Raw genomic sequence first — 5755 nt, 5'->3', positions numbered from 1 at the left:
TATATTTATTATCTGTTTTTTGTCCTGTCTCTGTTATCTTGTTGCACTGTAGAAGCTCTGTCACCAAAACAAATTCCTCGGATGTGTGAACATACCTGGCAATGAAGCTCTTTCTGATTCTGATTCTGATTCTAATGATGTCTGTGACCTGTTAGGTTTGTATTCAGTCAGCATATCTGCAATGTATTGAGGTCCTAGGCCATTTAGTGATTTAAAGACAAGTAATACTATTTTAAAACCTATTCTGAATGTAACTGGGAGCCAGTGTAAAGACCTGAGGACAGGTGTGATGTGCTCTGATTTTCTGGTTCTTGTCAGAATCCTGGCAGCAGCATTCTGAATGAGCTGCAACTGTCTGACTGTCTTTTTGGGAAGGCCATTGAGGAGGCCGTTACAGTAATCCACCCTTCTGGTCATAAAAGCATGAACAAGTCCTCACTGGAAACAAATTATCTAATTCTTGCCATGTTTTTGAGATGATAGTATGCTAATTTACTTACTGCTTTGACATGACTACTGACTCCAGAATAACACCAAGATTCTTGACCTTATTTTTTGTAGTTTGACCCCTAGAGCCAAGGTACACATTCACCTTGAGTCAACATCATCTCTGTTCCCAAACGCAATGACTTCAGTTTTCTCTTTGCTTGACTGAAGACCGTTTTGGCACATCCAACTGTTAATTTCATCAATGCATTGACAAAGAGTGTCAATGGGGCTTGCCTATAACAGGTTATGGAGATTTCGTTATGGAGAAGATAGATCAAAGGTATAGGTATTCGAGGGATCCCCGTGACAGTCGAAATCAGAATTATTAAACCCCCTTTGAATTGTATTTTTCTTTTTGAAATATTTTCCAAATGATGTTTAACAGAGCAAGGAAATTTTCACAGTACGTCTGATAATATTTTTTCTTCTGGAGAAAGTCTTATTTGTTTTATTTTGGCTTGAATAAAAGCAGTTTTTAATAAAAAAAAAAACATTTTAAGGTGAAAATTATTAGCCCCTTTAAGCTATACATTTTCTTCGATAGTCTATAAAACAAACCATCGTTATACAATAAATTGCCTAATTACCCTAACCTGCCTAGTTGAACTAATTAACCTAGTTAAGCCTTTAAATTTCACTTTAAGCTGTATAGAAAAATATCACTATACAATATAAGTACTATATAAATGTATTGAAAAATATCTAGTAAAATATTTACTGTCATCATAGCAAAGATAAAATAATATAGTTATTAGAAATGAATTATTAAAAGTATTATGCTTGAAATGTGTTGAAAAAATCTTCTCTTCATTATGCAGAAATTGGGGAAAAAATAAACGGGGGCTCATAATTCAAGTGGGCTAATATTTCAGGGGGTCGAATAATTCTGACTTCATCTGTACTTTGTAAAATTCATAATCAGTTGGTTAATTTTGTAACAGTATGTTTGTAATGTAGAGCATTTATTTTTGCTAAATATTATTTAAAAGTATTTTTAAAAATGATTTTTAAAATATAAGGATATTTAAAAAAAATGTTTAGGTACAGTAAATTAAATGTTATGTAACTATCTTGTTGTATTGAAGTGTTTTTGATATGTTCCTGGTTTCTGACATTTTGCTACATCACTACTTTTGATTTGGTCTAGAAATCACCTGAAGCACTCAGACAACTTTTAAGCAATGTCATATTGTGACCAATGGCTTTTTTATTTGCCATTTTTACTTTTATAGATTAATAATAACCACTGTATCATTTTTTTTAAAATGCATTTCCTTCTTCTAAAATTAATTGAGTAAAAGATTTTCCAAGCCGTATTTAGGTTTTGAATTCAATTCATATTCACTTATTTTATTGACTGGCCCTGTAATTTTTTTTTCCTAACACATCTGAAGCTCAGCATCCACCACTTGGCCATTTTATTTCGAGCCATTGTAAACAAAGCGTCCATTTTTATTTGTCTCCATTCAGAGGCGACATTTCAGCCTCCGCCACGGTTACCGACATGCAACGGACCGCCATTATGATTAAACGCAATTTCATTCCCTACCGAGCCCAGAAATAAGTGCTCGCTCGTGTTAAATGGCCAGTCTGGAATAGCAAGTGCTTCCTAATACGAGCCGAATCAACACGTGCAGGAAAACAGCCGCACGCAGGAAGCAGATCATAGCGAGGGCAGTCAAGGAGAATGATGGCAGGGTAGTAGAGGAAAGCGCATTGTGTTCTAATTATTCTCCGAAATGTCATCATCGCTATTCTTTTATTCCCTTCCACATTGGCGGCGAATGGCACGGAGAGATGGTTATCTCAGGGAGCCATTTTAGTGAAGGAATACGCCTTTCCCCTCCCTCGACGGTCCATTTTAAAAGTGAGCGGCTGGCTGTGTGGTGGGCTTGGTAATTTTGCTGGCTTTTTTCATGTGTTGGAGGGTGATGAGTCCTCCTCCATTAGGTAGCGTCGGCCTGTGATGTATGATGTATGCGCGGCAAGGCATTCTGATGTTTATTCATGATTTCCAAGGCAATGTCTCAGTGAAACCCTCTGATTTCCTTTTAAGGAACAAACTTTGCGAGATTGAGATTTCAGTTTAAAGGCGCAGAGCCCTATATCCTGCAGCGATTCAGCCCTGCTCCTTTTCCTCCCTCTCTCTTTTTAATCTTCGTCTCTCCTCTGATATTACCTCTGTCAGCTTTCATTTACTTGACCACCCCGAGTAAAATATCACATATAGTTATAATTCTGTCAGCTAGTTCCATGCACTCTGCTCTCTGAAGGAGTCTGTTAAACATTTTTAATGTAACCTTTTCTCATCTATAATTTGCACATGAACTATTGCAATTTAATTTTATTTTGTATTTATTGTAAGAGATAGTAGAGACGTTTTCTTGAATATGTTGGTCTACTTTACACTTCAGCTTTTCAGTTTTAAAATTCTATACTGGGCGACACGGTGGCTCAGTGGTTAGCAGTGTCACCTCACAGCAAGAAGGTTGCTGGTTTGAGTCCCGGCTAGGTCAGTTGGCATTTCTGTGTGGAGTTTGTGTTCACGTCGATTACCTTCAGGTTTTCCAGTTTCCACCGCAGTCCAAAGACAAGCGCTATAAGTGAATTGAATATACTAAACTGACCGTAGTGTATGTGTGGGAATGAGTGTCTATGAGCATCCGCTGTGTAAAACATATGCTGCATAAGTTGGCAGTTCATTCCGCTGTGGGGACCCCTGATGAATAAACCCTGCAGGCACAGGACATCAACATGACGTCATATTGACGTTGATTTTGTTTGGAAATGAAAATCGGGCCGACGTCAATGTCCAACGTCCAGCCTAAAATCAACCAAAATATTAACGTCTAATCATGTTACACCTTGACGTTGTGTGGACGTTACTACTATGACATCTATCAGACATTAGATTTTGGTCACTTTCCAACACAACCTAAAATCAACCAGATATCAACTTAAGTTGACGTTGTTATAATAACGCTGTCCTTAGACGCTGGCTAGACATTTAATTTTGGTCACCTGACGTCATGACCTAAATCTAACCTAATATTAACATCTTATGATGTTGTGCACCTGCTGGGGAGGGACTAAGCCGAAGGAAAATAAATGAATGAACGAATGAAAGTACAATTGATATTTTTGCTAGTGTGTTAGTGTGGTAATGTGTTAAGTTTGTTGCCAGATTCAAGACTTTTAAATAGTTCCATTACACGTTTTTGCAATTTATGCATTAAATATATATGGGTATGTTTCAAATATGTGTGTCAAATATAAGTGTCATTTTTAAATAAATTGAAATACCAAACTAGATTTATTAGTCTAGATTTATTGTTTAGTTTTGATCAAGTTAAAGCAGTGGCATTAAAAAAATATCTTAGAAATATCAGCAATGGCAAATTTAAATGTTTTATTTATTTTAATCGAAATAAATTTCAAGCTCAAATATTAAGTGCAATTTTAAATACACATTAGCTATGTTTTCATCCACCTATTTTTAGCGCATTTTGGATGTGCACATAAAAAACGGTTGATGGAAACACCAAGATGCTCATACATTTTAAAAATGCCCATAAAAAATTAGCATAACTGAGTAGGATAAACTTTTTTATTCGATAAGAAAAGATGCGCATAAACTACAATGGAAAACGATGGTCATGTGATTTTGTTATAAGAGATCATGTGATGATAAAAGCAGGCTGAGCACATTGTAAAACATCTGAAATGTTGTTTTGGTCATTCTAATATGCCTTAACCATCTCAGTATTAGTGTTATTTTATTATTAATTACCTTGAGTATACAGAGCGTCTGTGCTCCGCGTCTCATGCTTTCAAACGCCACCGCGCGTTCACTGCGTGTCAGGATTGTCTTCTTAGGCACAAGTCATTTATTAAATGAAGAAAAGATTCACGCAGCTTCTCTTGTCGCAGCCAATTCCATTTTTACTGTTGATATTTGGCGCTAGATAATCAGGAAGTGATGATTTTGTTTACTTTGACTCGTTGGATGGAAACGTTGCTTTATTCGCTCATGTTTTATGCGATAATCCAATCTTGTGCATGAAGTTAATCCACATCTTTGGATGGAAACATAGCTATTGTCCTATAATTCAGTGTTTCTTAACCATGTTCCTGGAGGACCACCAGCTCGTTTTCCATGTTTCCTTAACTAAACACACCGGAAACAGATCATCAAGTCATTAGCAGAGACTGAAAGACTTTCAATGGGCGTGAAAGACAAAGGAGACATGCAAAACATGGAGTGTTGGTGGTCCTCCAGGAATGTGGTTGAGAAACACTGCTATAAACAATTTACTGTACGAAAAACTTGCAGTTCAGTAAATTATACAGGCAAAGATTGATTATTTAACCATTCTAATATAGTTCAATTGGTTTTTTAGTTAAAAATAAGTTAAAATTTTAGTTTAAAATATGTTTAGTTAAAATTATAGTCATTTCAAACCATTCAATCAAATATCTGACTTTACTGGACAGCTCAAAATCCCAGTAAAGCCAATAAACCTTGTAACCTTGATATTCTACTCAAAGTGCTGTCAGATGTTTTTGTAAACTGACTGATGAGTGAGTTGGAATTATTTTTTATTGCAATTGACATCATGTCACTCAACAGACTGTAATAATTCATAATAAATGTGAAATACTCTTATAACCTGGTGCCAGTCACAGAGTCAGATCAGACATAAATGCACTTGTTTACAGAGCAGCAAAGCAAAATCAGCTTTATAGCAACTGTAATGTGAAAAGCTAGTCCCTATTTGTCTTATAAATGAATTTTTAATAATAATTAAGCAGCATCCATCCATCACAGTAGTACAAATCTACACTGACCCCTCCTATATGAAAAAAGGGACATGTTTTCCAATAACCGAGTAGCAAGCATTAACACAACAAATGCATCATAATGTAGCAACACAGAAACATAAAAAACATACAAAGCCTGATTTTTTTTGTAGCATTGTTCAGTTTGAATGAAAGCAGCGAGGCCACAGCGCCACCTGTCTCCAGCTAAAGCCTGTAATGAAGTTCCACGCAGAGCCGGAGACCCTTATTGTCCAAATATACACACTCACACACACACACGTGCATGACAAATGGCCTCGTGCCGCCAAGCCACTTCATGCTAATGCCTGTTTGGTGTGTGTGTGTGTGTTTGGCCGAGTGCCTCTATTTGCATACGCTGAGCAGCGAGTGTCCCGGCACCTCGCTGCGTCCTCCTCTCTACCCTCCCTACTATGTTTGGTGTCAG

The sequence above is a fragment of the Danio aesculapii genome, chromosome 7 (genome assembly GCF_903798145.1).
Source record: "Danio aesculapii chromosome 7, fDanAes4.1, whole genome shotgun sequence".
NCBI lineage: Eukaryota > Metazoa > Chordata > Actinopteri > Cypriniformes > Danionidae > Danio > Danio aesculapii.
Note: the sequence above shows the minus strand (reverse complement) of the source record.